The sequence below is a fragment of the Cnephaeus nilssonii genome, assembly GCF_951640355.1.
Source record: "Cnephaeus nilssonii genome assembly, chromosome: 15".
NCBI classification, from domain to species: domain Eukaryota; kingdom Metazoa; phylum Chordata; class Mammalia; order Chiroptera; family Vespertilionidae; genus Cnephaeus; species Cnephaeus nilssonii.
In genome coordinates, this window is record NC_137086.1 from 26,130,928 (window position 1) to 26,151,258 (window position 20,331).

The window sequence follows — 20,331 nt, forward strand, 5'->3', positions numbered from 1 at the left end:
GAGACTCAAGGGAAGGAAGAGAATGGTTAGAAATTCTAATTTCTGGTTAGAATCGGACACCAGAAAAACTTTGGGGGATCCAGGGCCGGAAGGGAGCGAGGAGAGAAGAGGGGGTCCGGCAGGGGACCGAGCAGTGGAGGGGGGGAGGTGAGGGAGGGGGGAGTAGCGTCTCTGAGGAGTAGCCGCCCCTCCCCTCCCCGCGGGTAGGCTCCCGGCCCTCCGCCTCCGCCTCCCCCGCCCCCTCCGCCTCTCCCTCTTCCTCCCACCCCTCCTCCCGGTGCGGACGGCGGCGGCCGGAGTCGGAGCCCCGCGGTGCTGTCCGTGAGTGACCAGCCCCAGGGGAAGGCGGGAGGCGTGGGAAGTCCCTCCAGGGGTTCGGGGGGGGGGGGGGTTGCGGATGGGGAGCGTGGGCGCCCCGGGACGCGGCATCTATCTCCCGGGCCGGCGGCAGCGCAGTGCCCCGTCTCCCCCGCCGCCCCCGAGCTGCCCGGGCCCGCGGTTGGCCCCGACGGGGCCCCCCTCTGCTGCGGGGCTACTGTGACCTGGTCCCGCTCGGAAGAGAAAGAAAAGTCCACGAGCAGAAACTCCAGACTCGGTTCTGAGGGCGGGGCCGGGGGCTCGTGCAAACCTCCACGCGCGGTCCGGCCCTCCGGACCGGGGCCACCAGCCTCCGCCCTCCGTCCTCTCCCCTCGGGTCCCCCGGGCCGGGGCCTCCGTCCTCTGCAGCCCCAGGAGGCGATGCCCTCGCCCAGACATTTCCTGCGGGAATGACCGTCCCTGGGATCTGCCGTTGGGTTCCTTGGACCCACACACTGGACCTTGTGCGTCCAAGGGGAAGTGAAATACTGCATATTCCTTCTTCGGATTTTACTATTCCTACTGGTTGGGCATCTTTGTAAAAACTTCTTCCACTCTGCTTTTCTTTCAATAATAATGATGCTCCATGTAATTAGCCTTTCTAATAGAAAAGAATAATGAAGAAGAAAGATAAAAACAATGCTTGCTGTGCAGGAGCATTCTTGGGAAAGTGAAGACTTCATTCCACACTTGACCGTTTCAGTGGAAGACGGGAGGTCACTACAGCTTGTTCTCAGACAACCCCAAGCAGCCCAGGAGGCTGGACGTTTTAATTTGCCTGACAGAAACCGCAGTGTCTGTTGGCCTTCCCCACCCTGGCCTCTTCCCTCTGCATTTCTCTCCCCTCCTGCTCGCTGTGTCTCTCTCCCAGCTCCCCCCACTCCCACTTTCTCATCATCAGGAGTTGTGAAAACAAGGCGGCAGGACCGCAAAGAAAAAACGGCCTCCCTTCTCTCACTCCTGAGGCTGTTGCTTCAGCTTGACTCGGATTGGGTGGAAGAATGTTGAGTTCATTCGTGTGGTTTTCTGTCGGTTCTCATTACGGTGGAATCAGTGTTTCCATGACAAGGCCTGGTGCTCTGGGTGCTTAGAAGGAGCTTGTTAATTTTCAGATGGGTCTGGACAGATCTAGTCTGGAATCTGGAGATTTTTTTTGGGGGGGGGGGGAGGGGGAATTGATCGGGGTTGCTATTGTAAGCCTCTGCCCACTCAGAACTGGAGCAGCAGGGGCACCCCAGCTGGGGTCTGCTTCCCCGCACACCCAGGGAGGAAGAGCTGTCCTAAGGAGTGAGCGGGATCCTAGGGGTGTTGAACTTCTTGTTTTTTAGGGAGAATGCACCTTTGAAGAACTTCAGCAATTCCCATTTCTATACAAACGATAGGTGTGGCTGTAACACATGTACTAGGTCAGGTTCTGAACAACCCGTCAAAACAGGTCAAGGCATTAAACTATTTGGAAATAAAGAGTTTTTTAAAAAATGAATTTCATTGGAAGTAAATCCCTCTATTTTCAAAAGGATGTAATTCCTTTTTCCCTGCTGCTTGAATTTGACCATTCCCCATTTGTATGAATTACTAAAGTGTTACTGTGGTCTCAATGCGTCATTGATAAGGAAGTGTTGCGACTTCCATTCAAAAAGAAAGCCCATAAATTTTGAACTTGTTTGGCCCTGCTGCTTAGAAAAAACAATGCACTCAGATAAAAATCTTCAGTTCCTTCCTCTTCCTGAGAATTTTTAATAGTGTATTTGATGCCCCAGAAATTAACCTTGTGCTTTTTTGGAGAGAACGCCCCTTCTGCCTTGTTCAGCTTTTGTACCAACACTTCATGGAATCTTATTCAAGTGGGTGGTTTGCCATCAATCACAAGGGTTTGCTGCAGCCCCAGGTAGGCTGCTCTGGACGCTGGGGATGTAGTGAGTGCTAGCAATGTGCCCCTTGCCTAAGGAGCAGGTGTTCTGGATGGTGAGATGAAGGCTGCATCCCCAGGGAGCCAAATGGAGAGCAGTGAATGATCATCTGGATGGGTCAGATGAGATGGAAATGCGTGAAGTATGGAGCCTGCAGAGAGGAAGGAGGGCAAGGGTCATTAAGAGGTAAAATAGCCCAAAGGAAAAGGATGTGGCCTTTCAAAATACTGTACAAGAATACGGAATTACATAGGACATGCTTAGGGCATGGTGTTAAATGTTAAAAGCGGGCTGTGAAATAGAAAACATTGTAAACTCACTCTTTAAAAATACAGCCAAGAATATTGGGGTTATATGCAGCAAAATGGATGGTGGGATTATAGGTGCTTTTAATTTTTGTGTGTGCTTGCCTGCATTTCTTAAGTTTTTACAATAGTAAGAGCTAAGATTTATTGAGTATAAAGCACACACATATGGCATTTAATTAAAAATCTCTTTGAGGTATGGACCATTATTAATATTCTCATGATATAAGATTCAGAAACTAGAATCAGAGGAGTAACTTGCCAACGTCACATAGCCAGTTGAATTCAGATCAGTGGCCAAAGTCTATGTATCTCAGTCCTACTCTCTACAATCTTCCTGCACTTGTATTATTATCATTATTATTTTAATTATAAGATAAATAGAAAAAGGAAGAGTATTTTGTGCTCTAATAACTGATATTTCGAATAATAGTAAAGTGCCTCTGTCTCCCATCTCTCCCATCTCCAACTGTCACTTCTCTTTTTTCCTTTCTTTTATTTTTTCCTTCCACTGTCACTTTTCTTTGGAAGTCCTTGGGAATTGCTCCAGACTTAGCTAGAGGAAGCTCACCTTCCCTTGGGAGCCAGTTGTACTGATAAGTATCAGCATTCCTTGGAGGCTTCCCAGACAGCCTGAGCTCCAGGAACCCCATGGGATTCTGGAGCAGTCCTGGTAGAAGGTAGGATGTTGAATTTAAATAGATCAGGCAAATCATGTCCTCAGAGCTCTATCAATATGGGCTTACACTGTTCTAGGCATTGTCAGGGGAGTGTGATGGACAGGAAGACCCAGGGAAAGCTCCCAGGCTCCCATTTACCTACGTGTTACCTGGAATGTCAGGGTAGGGGTGTCAAGGATTTATGGAACAAGAAGAAGGAGGAAAGCTAATTGCTTCCTGATGCTTATTCCTGTGAAAATACAATGATAAACTCTTTTTTAGAAGACTGGCTAGATGGGTGATTCCATGCATTGGCAAGATTAACTGGTTTAGTGGAGGTGGAAATATTCAGTGTGAGTGATTTTGGGGATGGCTCTGGGGACAAATGCCCACATCTTGACCACTACTTGCCCTCACAGGTAACCAGACCCCCAGAGGTCACCTTGTTCATCCTCTTCCAGAAATACACCTAAATATCCCAGAAGGATGGGCTTTTCTATAACACCTCGCCATTCAAATGACACACTTTCAGAAGGAGGCTTTATCTTTTCTCTTCTACAAGGAAGAGATCTCTGGAAGGCTGATGCATCTAAATCACCTCCTTGTTGAAAAAAAAATTGTAAAAGTCAAGGACTTTTTCCCAAATTATCATACTCAGACCAATGTCCTAGATCTTGTAGACATTTAACCATATGAGAAATGCTTTTCTGATCATAGTGCCAAGTAAAGTTTTTGTGAGCAACTTGTTTGTTTTGTCTTGTAGATGCTGGGAATCCTTTAGTTGACGGTTTCCATTTCTTGTTTGGCCAATTCAGTGACCAGCTCAGTGGCCCACTTCTAGCATAGGTACAGGACTTTATAGTCTCTATTTTTCGATAATAACATTGTTATACCCCTTTTACTTTACTTTTCATTGAGTCCCAATTTTCTTACCTACTTTACATAGTTTTGTTTTATTCAATGCATTTTGGAGGCTGCTACTTCTGACATCCCACTCCTTCCTTCTAGTTTATTTTTCTTCGTGTCAACATAAATTTAGAAGGTCTTTCATAAAAGGTCTTTGGCAAACTTTAAAGTATTTGTATTCCTGAAAATTTCTCTATTTTGCTCTTACAAATGAGAGTTTGAGGCTAGAATTCTGGACTCACAATTATTTTCTCCCCAGTACTTGGAAGGTATTACATCCTTATCATCCTGCATCAATTACTACTCCTGAGTTAGACAAGTTACCTAATTTCTCTCAGTCTCCAAATCTATAAAATAGATCATAGTATCCACTTTAAGGATAATTGTGAGGGGATAATGTATACAAAATGTTAGAATAGTGCCTGCCATTTAAGGAAGCACATAATAATTGTTTGCTGACATGAGTTCTTTTATATATTTTCAGAATTTCTTGACTTTCTTGGGTTTTATTAGTTCATCTAAATGTTAGTTTGTCTAGTTCGTGCGTGTGTGCGCGCGCGCACACACACACACACACACACACACACAATCCTGTTGGAAATTTAATTAAAATTGTATTCAATTTATATTCCAGCAGAACTGACACATTTATAATACTGGGTCTTCTCCTTTTATTCAGGTGAATTATTGGTGATTTCCCCTATAAAGGGCTTATACAACTTTTGCTGTATTTATTTGCTATAAGTTTTATTAATATTTTACATATTTTTTTTCTTATTATATTTTCAAATTGGTTATTTACTGGCCCACAGAGACATTCCTCATTTTTGAATTTTGACCTTGTATCCAGCATCTCAGCTGACTTCTCTTATTAGATCTAAAAAATCTATATGTAGATATTTTTTAATTTTCTAGATAGATAATCATAAAACAAAAATTTGTTATTTAAAAATTTAAAAAATATATTTTATTGATATTTTACAGAGAGGAAGTGAGAGGGATAGAGAGTTAGAAACATCGATGAGAGAGAAACATCCATCAGCTGCCTCCTGCACACCCCCTACTGGGGATGTGCCTGCAACCAAGGTACATGCCCTTGACTGGAATCGAACCTGGGACCCTTTAGTCTGCAGGCTGATGCTCTATCCACTGAGCCAAACTGGTTAGGGCTAAAATTTTTTTAATGTACTGAATTTAGATGGAGAAAAAAGAGATAAACATAAATTTGTTGTTCCCCTTATTTATGCATTCATTGGTTGTTTCTTATATGTGCCCTGCCTGGAGATCGAACCTGCAACTGTGGCGTATTGGGTTGACACTAACCAACTGAGCTACCCAGCAAAGGCCCTAATTTGTCTTTTTTTTTATTTTATTCCTACTGGCATATCTTTTTCTTGTATTATTGCATTGGATAGATCCTCTGGTACAATGTTCAATAATAGCAGTAGACATCCTTATCTCCTTACTGTCTTTAACAAGTGCTCTTAAAGTTTCTCCATTAAGCATGAAGTTTGCTTAAGGTTCTGGTCTATAAATTCTTTATTAAATGAAGGACTTTTCCTGTATTAATATTGTTTAACAAATTAAAAATTTTATCATGACTGAGTGCTGATGCTACGTAATGCCTTAATGTTTTTATGTGAATTATATGAGATGATCTTATATTTTTCTTTCTTAATATAAAAATGTAATAAATGAGTATAATTATGTTGAGGCATACTTGCATATATATACATATATATGTGTTTTTTTATTGGATATGCTAGTACTTTATTTAGGAGTTTTGCAAATGTCCAAAAGTGAAACAATTGTTCTATAATTTCCTCTTTAAAAATATTATCCTTATATTATTTGATGTCAAGTTTATATTAGCTCCATTAAAGAAGTTGGGTAGCTTTCCCTCTTTCATATATATTTTTCTTAAACAGTTTGTAAGAGATAAAGACTATCTGTTCCTTAAGATTTTGGTACAATTTATTGTAAAACTAGAGGCCCGATGCACAAAATTCATTCATGGGTAGGGTGCCTAGGTCTGGCCTGTGATCAGGGCCAATTGGGGCCTTCCAGCTGCCGGCTGAAGCCTTCCTTCACTCCACGCCGCTCCCTGGTGGTTAGCACACATCATAGCGAGCGATCGAACTCCTGGTCTCCCGGTCGAACTCCTGCAGGGACACTTTGCATATTAGCCTTTTATATATATAGATAATCTGAACTGCATATAAAGGGCATGTGTGTCAGGTTTTTGACAATTTCATTTCATTAATGATTATTGATGAATTTGTGTTTCTGCTCTCAGTTGGGAAGAGTTCTAAATTTCCCAAATACACTGCTCCAGTCCCCAAATGCTGCCCTTTAGATTCTCTGTGGTAGACTAAACCTTCTTATGACCAACCAGTATCCTCACTCACATTCATGTTGAAAAGAAAAGCCTCTAAGGAGAGGTGCCTGTTCCCTTTGGTCATGGAGACGATGTTCTCTCTCTGCTCTCATGTGTGTTTACATGCGTTTCTAACAGTGCAGAGAGGTTTACATTCAACAGTTGATTTCCTATTACTGGCTAACAGCATTTCTGGGAATGTTGCTTGATATTAACAAAGCCTGTTTATAATACAGGATGTCCCCAAAAATATGTATATACACTTTAACAGCTGATAGCTCAGTATTGAAAATGCAATGTATTTTAATAAACACTGCCTTTATAATTATTCAAAGTGTGTGTAGACATTTTGGGGGGACACCCTACATATAAAGAAATCTACACAAACATATGTCTTTCCCAGACCCTTGCAACAAACTCTATTCTTTGGCCTCCACTGGTCCTCACAACAGCCTTATATGATATGGAAAAGAAATGGACTTTGGAATCAGGCAGATCTGGGTTTGAATCCAAGCTTTGCCACTAACTAGGTGTGTGACTATCATCAAAGAAAGAATCACAGACTGGGTAGCTTATAAACAACAAAGTTGATTTTTCATGGTTCTGGAGATTGGAAGTCCAAGGTGAGGGTACTGGCATTGGCTCTGGTGAGGACCCCCGTCTTGCTTGCAGACAGCTGTCTCCTCTCTGTGTGCTCACATGGTGGAAGGGGTGAGCTAGTGCTCTGTGGCCTCTGCTTATAAGGGCACTAATCCCATTCATGAGGGCTCTACTCTCATGACCTAATACCTTTACTGTGGGGCTTAGGATTTCAACATGAATTTTGGGGGGGAACACAAAAATGCAGACGTCCGCATGGTCTTGGACAAGTTACTTCACATCTCTGAGGCTGTTTCCTTCTCTATAAAACAGTAATAATGAAACCTACTCCCCCAAATTGTTTTCAAGATTAAGTGAGATCACAGGAAATAATATGGACCAAATGCTTGACATATGTGAATGCTCACAAATGTTAGTTTCTTCTCATCATCTCCCCTCCCCTGCTCTTTCAAACCAGAATTGTGTTTCAGAAGGTCTAATCAGAGAGACTTCTAGAAAGAGGCCATGGGTGTGTACCTCCTAATACCTTATGTTTTCTTTTTTTTTTCTATGGTGGTTATTTATTTAAAATCTTTATTGTTGAAAGTATTACATATGTCCCCTCCCCCCAACCCACCCCCTACCTACCTTCACCACCCTATTGTCTGGGTTCATGGGTTATGCATATATGCATATAAGTTCTTTGGTTGATCACCTCCTACCCACCCACCCTCCCATGCCTTCACTCGGATATTCCACACTCTGTTCCATACTTCCATGTCTCTTGCTTTCTTGATAATCAATTTAGATCTCTCTTGGGCCCTGACTGGTTTGGCTCAGTGGATAGAGCGTCGGCCTGTGGACTCAAGGGTCCCAGGTTCGATTCCGGTCGAGGGCATGTACCTTGGTTGCGGGCACATCCCCATTAGGGGGTGTGCAGGAGGCAGCTGATCGGTGTTTCTCTCTCATCGATGTTTCTTACTCTCTGTCCCTCTCCCTTCCTCTCTGTAAAAAATCAATAAAATATATTTAAAAAAAAATAGATTTCTCTTGGATGAATTTCCTGGAAGCTTTTGGACCACCATTTTGGTTCTGTATCTATACCATCTCTTAGTAGCCCTCCTAGACTGTTGATCAAACAGTTCTATAGAATAACTATGTTGTTATTTAAGAATTATGCTGCTCTTAACGAGAGATAACTCTTTGCTTTATTTGTTGGTGCTCCTTCTTTTAAGAAAATAAAAAACTCATTATTATTGAAGATAACATTTTAAATGCAAAGACCCCAACTAAATAGTTATTTATTAGGGAATAAATAACTTCTGGGACTAGGTTTTCTGAGGAGTGATTATGAGAGGTAGGTGGGGGTAGGGAATTGACAAAGAAGGGCAGAATAGTGGGTAGAAGAACTGAAGGTATTCCTTGAGGATTTCTCAAGATCTAAAATCTGCCTATTTTATACTCATTTATCTGGGCCCCGTGGAATCTGTACTTGGCTCAGAGCTTTTTGCAAGTGTCTTACCAGAAATGATAATGATAACTATCATTGTTCTTAAGTAGAGGAAAAGAGCATCATGAAAACAAAACATAATTGGAATTATGGATGTGCCTCCATATAAATATCTGTGGCTCGGAGCATAAAAATAACTTTTCCATTGGAGACCTAAGCCAAGAGTTTCATGGAATCAGCACTGAGAATCTAATTTAAAACAGCCGTGGCCAGAAATTCGGAGATGGGGCTGACACGTTGGCCTCTGTTCATCCCTTTGGATGTTTTTTTCCTAGCTCATGGTAACTCATATCCCAGGCCCGTTTGGAGGGCCTGGAAGATGGTAATTGATGCTACAAACCTTGCTTTTGTTGTCCTCAGTTTAGTGTTAACACAAACATAGGGAAATGCTTTAATCTCGTGTCTTTACAACTGAGAAGAGAACCATTTGAGATGCAGCTGCAGGCCTGTCGCTCGTTTGTGGCTTGAAGCAGAACCTCATAAATTTTGCGAAAATTGCCGGTTCCTCTGTTGGTCGTGGATTCAGTGGAAGGTGCCTTGTTTGAGTCTTTCTAAGTAGCATGCTGGTGGTCAGGTGCTCTTGATTTTCAGGAAAGTTATCTTGGGGAGGGGTAAGATCAGGCTTTCCTGGGAACTGGGTGGTAATGTCAGAATCTTTTTCAGTTCTAAGAAGGGTCCGACTTGCCTAGATGAGTGTATTTCCCCCTTAAGGGGATTGTTATTTTAGGCTTCCGACCTCATCCTCTTGATCATTCATCTTTTGAGCGTACACTCCCAGTAGGAATGGCTCTGTACCACAGGGGATGGGATTTACCCAGCTTTAAATAGCCCTTGCTTGTCAGGATCTGCCTCCTCCTCACCCACACATTCCCCTCTCCCGCCAATGTTCTTCCGTAACTGCTCGCACATGCCCTTCCACACGCGCACACAGGCTTGGCCATCCGTGGGCGGGAACCCTGCTGTGAACTCCACCGCGTGGGGCCTGCTTGTTTTCTGGCTAGAGGGAGGGTCTTTCCTGGATTCTCACAAGGGCACTGTGTGGACTACTGAGGCAGTGCTAGCTCCTTTAACTGGTTTCCTAGTCTGTCTGTGCCTTTAACCCCCCATTCCTGTGGAGAACTGGTGTCTTTAACCCCTTCCCTCCTGAACTTTGGTTGGTCTTGTTTCTGACTTGTTGCCTTGCTTAGACTTGTCCGTGCTCCAGAGACCCTGACCTTATTTTGTTAAGGGCTTGTCTGCCCTCCACCCTCTTTTGATATATGTGGCTCATAAACGCAGCCACCGCTTACTGAGAGGCTCCCCTGTGTGGGGCTCCTACACTTCACCATTGGCCGTGGTGCCCTGGCGGACATCACGCTTCTGCCATCAAGTCACTGCGGAGAATGATGACGGTGATGTCATTCTGCAGAGCTTTGGGGAGATTGTCCCATGCCACAGAGATGTGCTTGAAAAACAATCTCTTCTCCCCTTACATTTGAGACTTTAAAACTAAATACCACGGCCTGGGCGAGTCTATTTTGAAGAAGTGGCGTTAGAAGAAGTTTAAGTGTGTGGGGACAGGAAGCATCAGGTTCCACCCTGGTTTCTTCCCTGCCTCTGGCCTCACCACCTTCCAGTTCATCCTCCCGCCAGAGCTTTCCTTCTAAAATTCTTATCTGACCCTGTTTGCTCTCTCTACATTCTTTCACTGAATCCTTTACGATAAAATCAAACTCCTTAGCATGATACAGAAAGGCTCCCGTGCCTCACTCACCTGTGTGCCTCTTTCCCTGTATCACCCATGTTCACTCCCGGCCCCAGCCAGGTCCCCCCACCTGCAGGATCAGGCTCTCCCTGCCTTCTTGTCTTTGCACACACACCTTTCTCCACTCTGTTCTGCCTGATCAGTTCACATCAGCCTTCAAGATTCAGCCCAGAAGCCTGCTCTTCCTGAGGTCTTTTCAAACTAGGACCAGCAGCTTTATTTCCCCTACAATTGTGGACACAGCCACCCTCTCTGTCACCCAACTTAATGGAGTATCTGGCTCAATGAAGTGCCACAATACCCCGCACTTGGCTTTATCACATTAACATAACGTTTGAGAATTGTCCCTGGTAGACAGAGAATGCCTGGGTAATGGTCTGTGCCTCTTTTTCACTTGTGCCAGTGTGTAGTTTAGTGTGAAGGGTGTTCTGTTATCATTGTCAGGTGAATGTTCAGGTGAACACACACACACACACACACACACACACACACACACACACACACACTGGATGCTCACACACAACACACACTGGGTGCTCACACACACCAAGATGTAGGTTCCTATGGGAAGCTTACTTGAAATCTTACTGAGAGTATTTACAAAGCAAATAGTTGGTGCTTAGTGAATGTCTGTTGAGTTGAAGAAAGAATAAGTGCACATACATACAAACTATGGAAAATTTACTCCAAAATATCTTGAGAAGAGAGCCACCATGTAGCCTCGCTTCCTCGTAATTACTGTAGAAAGAATGTGGACTGGAAAATCAAAGGTTAGAGTTCATGTTCATCTTCTCAGCTCTGTTTCCCTGAGGAGATCACCTTACCTCTTTGGACCTCTATTTCCTCATCTGTCATATGAGGTGCTAGAAATGGTATTTAAAGCCTATTGAATAGTCTAGATTCCATTTTTATTAGAAGGCCTAAAGTCAAACCACCAGCTGTTTTCCATTAAGTGGCATGAATGTGGGACTCATTTTTCAGCCTCATCATGGAGCACGTTCATGACAAGCCCTCTAGCTCTGGGCAGAGCAGCAAAGCCGAGAGCAACAGATGGACCAGAGTTTTCCCAAATGGTGGCAGGAGGCCAAGACCTAGTTGGAAGCAAAGACAGGGTGAGATGCCCCGAGCCAGGCGGGAGCAGCAGTCAGTGACCCAAGTCAGTCTGAGCTCAAAGCTTGCCAGATACTTGGGAAAGGAGCATGGGAGGGAGCTGGACAGTGAGCTTTCAGGGGAAAGCTGGAAATGGTCCCCCTCCCAGGAGAGTCTGAGAGAGGACCCAATGCAAGTCATCAAGGCAGCTTCAGTTGTTTAAAGGATGAGTAGGTGGAAAGGTGTTTAGACTTAGTCCATGCACCCGCCCCCCCCCCCCCCCCCCCTGCAGCCGCCAGCGTAGATGGAAGCCAGGAGGAAGTTAATTTGGGGTTAATCAGAGGGAGAAGAGTATAATCCTGTCTAAATGATAATACTATAAACTTGCTTATAAAGTAATGAGGTCTCCACTACTGGAAGTGTTTCTGTAGCAGCTGGACAATTCCTCAGCAGAGATGGATAAGGATTCCTCAATTGGGAAGGTTGGACTAGATCGTTGGTCGGCAAACTGCGGCTCTTTGGCCCCTTGAGTGTGGCTCTTCCACAAAATACCACGGCCTGGGCGAGACTATTTTGAAGAAGTGGCGTTAGAAGAAGTTTAAGTTTAAAAAATTTGGCTCTCAAAAGAAATTTCAACCGTTGTCCTGTTGATATTTGGCTCTGTTGACTAATGAGTTTGCCGACCGCTGGGCTAGATGATGTTGAAAGTTTTCTTCTGATGCTAGGAGAGCCTCTGCCTCTCAGGTCCTCCCCAAATCTTATTTAGGGAAATGCTTTCAGATTTCAGAACCCTTCTCAGCACACCCTCCCTTTTGTAACTGGACTAAAGGGGTCCATTCATCTGTGTGCATCAAAGTCCAATCAAACACAAACAGGAGTTTGCAGCAAAGAAAGTAGAGGTTTGTTAATTGAGGAAATGCTGCCAAGCCTGGAGTCTCAGGTAAACTAGTGCTAAAAGACCTGGCTCCCCGATGGCTTCCAGGGGATGGGCTATATAGGGGGAAAATCATTCATCATGGTGGTTAAAGGAGCTGGGGTCCTGGGCTCTACTGATTGCTTGGGGCCAGTGTAGGGAGTAGTTGGTCCTTGTATCTTGTGCTGGTGTCAGCCATCGTATTGTTCTGTTTCTTGAGGGTGTGGTCTGTAGGGTCCTTTCCCTTTCACGGCCCTAGGGCTGAAACAACTGAAATCCAGATGTTATCTTTAGCTTGACCAAACTCTGTTTCTGTGGCCAACAGATAGTTCTTAAGACTGTTGGATACTGATCAGAAACTGATATCCTACGGGCAAAATGACTAAGGAAGGGAGTGGACGGACAGAAAGGAGTAAGGGTCATGTTAAAGGAATGGAGTTTCTACGTGGTTACACTTTGGGAACTCTTCAGTCTTTGAAGGTTTCCCTTAAAGTGGAACATCCTGAATTGGACCTCATGGGCCAGGGCCTCTCTAGGGACATTACACAATTTTTACAGATAGTGGACCTATTAATTCCTCATCTCTCTTGCTCTGAGCTGGGTTGTAAAAGCAAACAGCAGTGTGTCTTGGTTCCTCTGGTATGTGCTCATGCCACCTCAGATGATGGACAGACTTTATTTCTTTTTGTCCACTTTTCTCCACTGGAGTTGAGCTTCTTTTTTTTTTTTTAATATACATATTATTGATTTCAGAGAGGAAGGGAGAGAGAGAGAGATAGAAACATCAATGATGAGTGAGAATCATTGATTAGCTGCCTCCTGCACGCCCCACACTAGGAATTGAGCCTGCAATCTGGGCATGTGCCCTGACTGGGAATTGAACCATGACCTCCAGGTTCATAGGTCAATGCTCAACCATTGAGCCACGCCGGCTGGGCTGGAGTTGAACTTCTGATGCCTTTGCGATAAACCTTCTAATCTAGACAGTGACTTTCAACTTGGGGTGCATTTTCTGTTCAGGAAACTTCCATGACAGTCCATCTGTGCCTTCTCAAGAGTCTCCCATTTCACCCCAAATGCTCTTCCTCTCTTTTGTTTCTTTTCCCCTTTTATTTTTCTTTTCATCTATTCTTTCTCAATTCTTCATGCTCACTGAATACCACATTTATACTTGTTTTTTCTTTTCAAATTCTTTGCCTTCCTGGTATCCTGGTGAATAGGAATGTGGGTGGCTTGTCAGCTCCATTGTGCCTATGAAGAAAAATGCCCAGAGGTTAAGTGATGCATTTAATTTACTGGCAGTGCCAAGGCTTCATGGCTTCCTGACTTTCCAGCCCCTGTCCTGGAGATCACATGCATTTGCTCCTAACACTGGAGCCACAAAGATCATCAAGCTTTTCTCTGTGTGTGTGGTCATTGTGCTGAAAGAATTTACCCAGGGGCCAGTCCCAGGCCTCTGGAGATCATCTCTGAGATCACACTGAAGTGATGAGAGCAAAGGAATTTATGGAGTGCTTCTTGTTTTTCAAAGAAAGTTTTAAGGCCATCACTTTCTATGAAGTTCCCCAGAGCCCTTTGAGGTGGAAGAGCCCATGTGAGCCTCATTTTGCAGGTGAAGGTCATGGGTAAAGGGGGCCCTGAGATATGCTAGCTTGTGGTCTACAAATCTTCCATTTGACCCATGCTCCAGGAAAATCAGGAAAGGGGAATGAGTTGTTTTCACCTGGTGTCAAAGGAAATGGAGACCTAGGGTTCTGGGCTTGGCAGTTGGTCCAAGACGAAGTCTCCTGCCATGTTGAAGATGGGAGCGGGGCCAGGGGCTGGGGCAGGGATACTGGGACAGGTTCTGACCCTGGATGTCAGGCTAGCTCCAGCAGGTTGGGAGACTACAAGGCTAGCTGGGAGGGAAGTGTGCAGGCTTAGTCAGTTGGTTGGTAGGACAAGGGCTAACTGGTTTTAGCCTCCTGGGGAGAGAGGTGGCCTTCTAAGATCTGGTAGATACACTGGCTGGGATTCTGAAGTGTGGTGAGGGACACTTGTTATAATGTGAGCCTTGTTATAACCTTGGGTTATTCGTCCATTTATTCCACAAATATCAGCAAGCACCTATTGAACATAAGTAAATCTCTAACATACACTTCTTCTTATGAGGACCTCATATATAGGGTCTTCCCCCACATACTTCGGGTAATTATAAAGGCGGTGTTTATTAAAATAAATTTCAGCTATTTGTTTTAATAGCTGATATTAAAATAGCTATCAGCTATTAAAGTGTGTGTACATTTATTTTGGGGAGACACACTATATGTGTGTAAGTGTATATATATATCTCTTATCTCTATATCACCTCACATATATGTATTCTTATTAATGTATATAGCCAGTAAGAATTCAAAGTATTTTCCTCTATTTATGGATTAGGAAGCCGAGTCCCAAAGAAGGTAATTAGTTTGCTCAAAGTCCCACAATTACTTAGAAGCTGAGCCAAGTCCCAAACCCATGTTTTCTGAGTTCTTTTACTGGTGCTTCTAACGGCTTCCCATATGGCAAGCAGTTCCTAATGTCAAGGTGTATGCTTTGAAGAGTAACAGGGAAACACTACTTTGGAGTTATTACTGAAGGTTTTACTGTATCTTTAGAGGCTGGAAAACCTAAATGCAGAGTTGAAACACAACTCGAGCCCTTTTTGTTAAACCCCCAAGCAGCATTCATGTCGTTGGCAGTCACTCTTTAAGTCAACCCAGAACAAGTCCTCTTCTTAGATTTGGAATTAATGTCCATGCTCTGATGCATCCTGACCTGTGTTGGGCACTCTCATTATGTGGCCAAGTGGAGCGGAGCAGCAGGAAGAATGGGTTGGGTTTCCTTGGTAAAGTGGTTATGGGTAAGAGGGCTGGGGTCTTAGGGCAACCAACCTGGGTCCTCCTGCAGTGAAGGAAGGTTGCTGTCCCAAAGCTCCAGGGCTCAAATATGTGACTCAGCTCACAGCCTGTACTATGATCAAGGGTCTAGCCCCTCTAAGTCCTGCCCGTGCCCCTCTAATAGGCACATAAGGCTCTATGACCCTGAGCAAGTCTGATCCCTGAGAGGCCTCATCCTATTGGCTCAGCCTGATCCTAGCACACCCTTCCTAATGGACTTCCTCACCTTTAGATGAGTCCCTTGCTGGGCTGCCTTGTCGGGGTGGGAGCTCCCTGGGAAGCCTGGTTCTGACCATGAGTTTTTTCCTGTCAGAATGTCCTACTGTGGCTGCTGCCTCCCCCTTTCCTTTCCAGCCATAAGCAGCTGCTCTTCTGTGCTTCCCTTGGCCCAGTTTTTGTCCTTCATGAGCTTGTCAGAAACCCTGGGATGAGTCAGAACTTGGCTTTAGTCTCAGGTGCATCTTTCACTCATTCACGGAACAGTTTTTGTGCCTGTGAGCTTGTGCCAGGACAGGGCACCCAAGCATGAATAAGATCCTGCCAGTCCCCGTCCTGGGGTTGCTCCCAGCCTCGAATGGAGACCCCAGGAGACACTCGGCCTGCTGTGACAAGTGCTACTGGGAACTCCAACCTGGATCACTGGCCCATCACCTACTCTGGGGGTTGGGTTAGTGCCCTGGTGTTCTGTGTTTCTGCCAGACTCCACAGGTCCTGACATCTGCTTTGGGAGCCTTGCTCTGCTGTCCCAGGGCCATACTGCCCACTGATCCAGTCACCTATTGCTCTAAAACAAGCATGTCAAACACGCGGCCCATGGGCCGCATGCAGCCCACAATGAATATTTTTGCGGCCCAGCCGATATAATGGGATGTAAGAAACGTTTTAATAAAAATTTCATAACTTAATTTTTATAATATCCTGTTATACATAACTAGAGGCCCAGTGCACAAATTCTTACACGGGTGGGGTCCCTCGGTCTGGCAGGCGATCCGGGCTGATCGGGGCCCATCTCACCCAGTCCTGATCAGGCTGATCAGGCCTGGGAGGTTGGCTGGTCGGCCAGCTGGCTGGCCGCGGGAGGTTGGCTGTGGGAGCGCACTGACCACCAGGGGGCAGCTCCTGCATCGAGCATCTGCCCCCTGGTGGTCAGTCTGTGTCATAGCTACCGGCCAGTCATCCAGTCATAAAGATCAATTAGGCTTTTATATAGAGAGATTATTAATAACAAACTACAACGTTCACTAATACTGATTGCTATAATCGGGTTGCATTCATTTCCCTTTCGTGCCTTATGCACAGGCACACCATTTCTCTCCACTAATACTAGCAGCGAATATTTTAGCAGCCGATTGCCACGTCATTCGTCTTGGACTGACTTGTGTAGTGTGCGCAACAGGAAATATTTCGCTTTTGGAAAATAAGAAAAATAGGTTTATTTGCTTTACGCTTATTTGTGCAGTTATTCAGTGTCTGGTAATTTAATGTTCAAGAAAAAATATTAATTTTTATTAAAATGTTCTATTATTTTATGTTAACGATTACTCATTTATTTTAGCCCTTTGTATTCAGCATGTCTCTATCGAAATAAACCTACATTTCTATGAAAATTGAAGTTCTTGTTTTTGTTGCAGCCCATATAAACTTAAACCTTATTTATTTGGCCTGTGTTAGCCTTTGAGTTTGACATGCTTGCTCTAGAACAACCTCTCCAAACATAGATGTTTTCATTGATGGGCAAATGAGTAAACAGAATGTGGTATATAAGTATATGGCATATTTTTCAGCCTTGAAAAGGAAGGAAATACTATAACATGGATGAACCTTTATGACATGCTAAGTGAAATAAGCCAGTCACAGAAGTTCAAACATTGACTGATTCCACTTTTAGGAGGTAGGTAGAGTAGTCAGATTCAGAGAAACAGAGTATAATGGTGGTTGCCAGGGGCTGAGGGGAGGGGGAATGGAGAGTTAGTGTTTAATGGGTCCAGAGTTTCAGTTTGAGAACATGACAGTTCTGGAGCTGGGGGGCGGGGTGGTGGTGATGATTGCACAACAGTGGGAATGGACTTAATAACACAGATCTGTGCACTTAAAAATGGTTAAAAGGGTAAATTTTATCTTTTAGTATATTTTACCACATATACAAAAATGTAGAGGCTTAAAACCACAATTTGATGTTATCTTTGCTGGTTCTGTGGGTTGACTGGCCTCAGCTGCGTGGTTCTTGCGTAGGTTGTCTCGTGCAGTTGTCCTCAGATGGCAACTGGGGTCGGGATCACTGAAAGCTCAATGGGCTGGTGTCCACAAGGTGCCCCGCTGTGGCACCCCATGCGGCTTCTTTGTCCAGCCTGAGTTTCTACTCAGGGCTCTGATGAGCAGGAAATGGCGGCTTCTAGGTCACTTCAGGCCTATGCCCAGAATTGTCACAGTGTCACTTCTGCCACATCGTGTCCATCAGAGCAGTGACAGGCCCACCCAGATTCAAGGGGCGGGAAATAGAGCTTCTCTCTCAAGGAAGGAGGGAGAAGGTGACATTTCAGAAAACTTCCTGCCTGAAGTGTGGTTGCAGTTGTCTTAAAGCGTTTAAATAGGGAAGTCTTCAGCAGGCACTTACTTCTCTGCAGACCCCTTTAGGGGAATTCATCTGCATCGTTAGAGTTTAAAGGGCCCTTGTTTTTAACACACAGAGCCAGAGAGAGCTGGAACAACCGCCCCCCCCCCCCCCCCCCCCCCCCCCCCCCCCGCCAAACACTGGCCTCCTGGCTCCCAGGCTGGGCCAACAGCTATGGGACTTCCCCCAGAGGGACCTCTGTGTGCTCTGAGCAGTAGGAAGGTCTGGTGGAAAGATGGGTGCGTTGATTTTTTAAAAATTTCCATAATTTTGGTTTTGCTCAAGTTGTTACATATTTATATGTGTGTATATTCATGGAATTTCCAGAAATGGCTAGGATCAAAGCCAATGATTTTGTTCTCTGTAAGTGAGTGCTTCCTGCCTCTGTATTCACAGTGATGTAGACATTTCCAGGTGAGCTTGGTGGTCAGCAATAGCCTAGGACTGGCCACGGATAAACCAAAATGCATTTGATTTGGGGTCTGCACACGGCCCTGATCTGAGGTTGCCTCTGTGACATGTGGCCCAGTTTGGGCAGCCAGAGAGGAGACCTGTTTAGCGATGATTAATATGTGCGTAACTGGATTTTGTGTTCTTTTCGTGGAGGGAATGAAGCCAGGTGGGAGAAGTTCCCTTAGGCTGGTGTTAACTGATGGGTATGTTACCCAGATGCACAGAACATGAGCAGAGGGTGTGGTTACTGATGCCTCATCTGCTGCCCCCCTGTCTCTGCCCAAGCAGTCGCCCCTCCCCAGGTAGCCTCCCTGCCCCTGAGCAGGGGCTGTCCTCTCTGAACAGCCCAGTGCACTTCAGCACAGGGGACAGCACATCTGTCCATCATTTGTTGTTTTCTCTGGTCTTTTCTACCAGGTTTTAAGCACCTGAGGAGCAGGACTCTATAGTAACAACAGCCTCTATTTATGATCTCCCCCTGCATCTTCCATTTTATAGATATTGCTTTAGTATGTGCAAGAACCCTGCCACACTTTGCTCAGGCTGCAGTAACAGCATACCAGACTGGGTGACTCACACAACAGAAATGTGTTTCTCACAGCTCTGGAGGCTAGAAGTCCAAGATCAAGGTGTTGGCAGGCCTGGTTTCTTCTGAGGCCTCTCTCCTAGCCTTGCAGATGGCCACCTTCTCACCATGTCCTTACATGGCCTTTTCTCTGTGTGTTTGCCTCCATGATGTCTCTTTGTGTGTCTTAACCTCTTCTTATAATGACACCAGTCAGACTGGCTCAGGGCTCAGACTAACAGTCTCATTTTATTTTAAATACTAGAGGCCTGGTGCATGAAAATTCGTGCACTGGAGGGGGGCGTCCCTCAGCCTGGCCTGCCCCCTCTCACAGTCCAGGAACCCTCAGGGGCAGGAGGCGACCCGGCGATCAGGGGAAGGCGACACTCCATCACACCTCTGCTGCTGCCACTGCCGGCAGTGCAAGCCTCGGCTGGCCCTGGTTACCTGAGCCTTGGGCGGCCCTGGGTGCCTGGGCAGCCGCCATCAGAGGCTTGCCTGTACCTCGGGCCGGCCCTGGGCAGCTGGGGGGCTGAGGGTACTGGGGGACTCTGGAGCCAGGCATGCAGAGTGGCTGGAACCACCTGGGGGCGGGCCCAGCCATGCCTCGCGCCTGCCGCCCTGGCAGGGCTGAGGGGACTGGGCGCCACCATCTTGTGGGTGCCACCATCTTTGAGGGTATAGCAGTCAATTAGCATATTCCCTCCTTAGTGGCTGTGGGCGTTGCCATCTTTGTGAGGGCATGATGGTCAATTAGCATATTCCCCTCTTTATGAGATAGGATGTTTTTATTCTTTTTAAAGTGAGAGGAAGGCAGAGTGGGAGAGAGAGAAACACTGATATGAGAGAGAAACATCAATCGGCTGCCTCCCACAGGCATCCCAACCAGGGATCGAGCTGCAACCTGGACATGTGCCCTGATGGGGAATTGAACCGGTGACCTTTTGGCACACGGGGCTATGCTCTAACCAACTGAGTCACACTGGCCAGGGCTAACGGCATCACTTTAACTTAAACAGCTCTTTAGAGACCCTACCTCTAAGTACAGTCACATTCTGAGGCATTGGGCGTTAGGGCTAAATTTTGGGGGTACACAACTCAGCCCATAACAAATCCTAAGAGTTAACTATTGTCCTTGTTTCACACATGAGGAAACCGAGGCTCACAGAGGTAAAGTAACTTGCCCCATGTTGCTCAGTTAGTTGAGGGCAGGGCTTACACACAGTCTAACTTTTCAACCCTTCTTTCTCGGCCACAAGGACAATGATTCAGGTCTTGGTTCTGTGGTCTGCATGGCGCTCCACTCAGGACCCAGCACGTAGAAGACAATGTAACTATTCGCTGAATGAATGCGCCGTGGGTGTATGATGGAAGAATTTGCACCAGAACATTTGGAAGGCATTCCCCAAAGCCCAGCATCCAAAGGTGAAGA

The 20,331-nt window shown here is 45.5% G+C and overlaps 1 protein-coding gene across 6 annotated transcripts in view; it reads left to right on the top strand.

The window, feature by feature from the left end:
* The first annotated feature begins 266 nt into the window (after window positions 1-266).
* LOC307111707 (stonin-1) overlaps window positions 267-20,331 on the top strand; it is a 46,725-nt gene continuing 26,660 nt past the window's right edge. For 2 of the 6 annotated variants that reach the window (XM_079791714.1, XM_079791715.1), the window contains exons 1-2: window positions 272-321; window positions 20,159-20,324. The gene's annotated coding sequence lies outside the window, so the exon portion shown is untranslated. Of the gene's footprint in view, window positions 322-427; window positions 4,078-17,054; window positions 17,162-20,158; window positions 20,325-20,331 lie in introns of those variants that run through there. The other 4 variants (XM_079791712.1, XM_079791713.1, XM_079791711.1 and 1 more) reach the window with 4 other exon arrangements.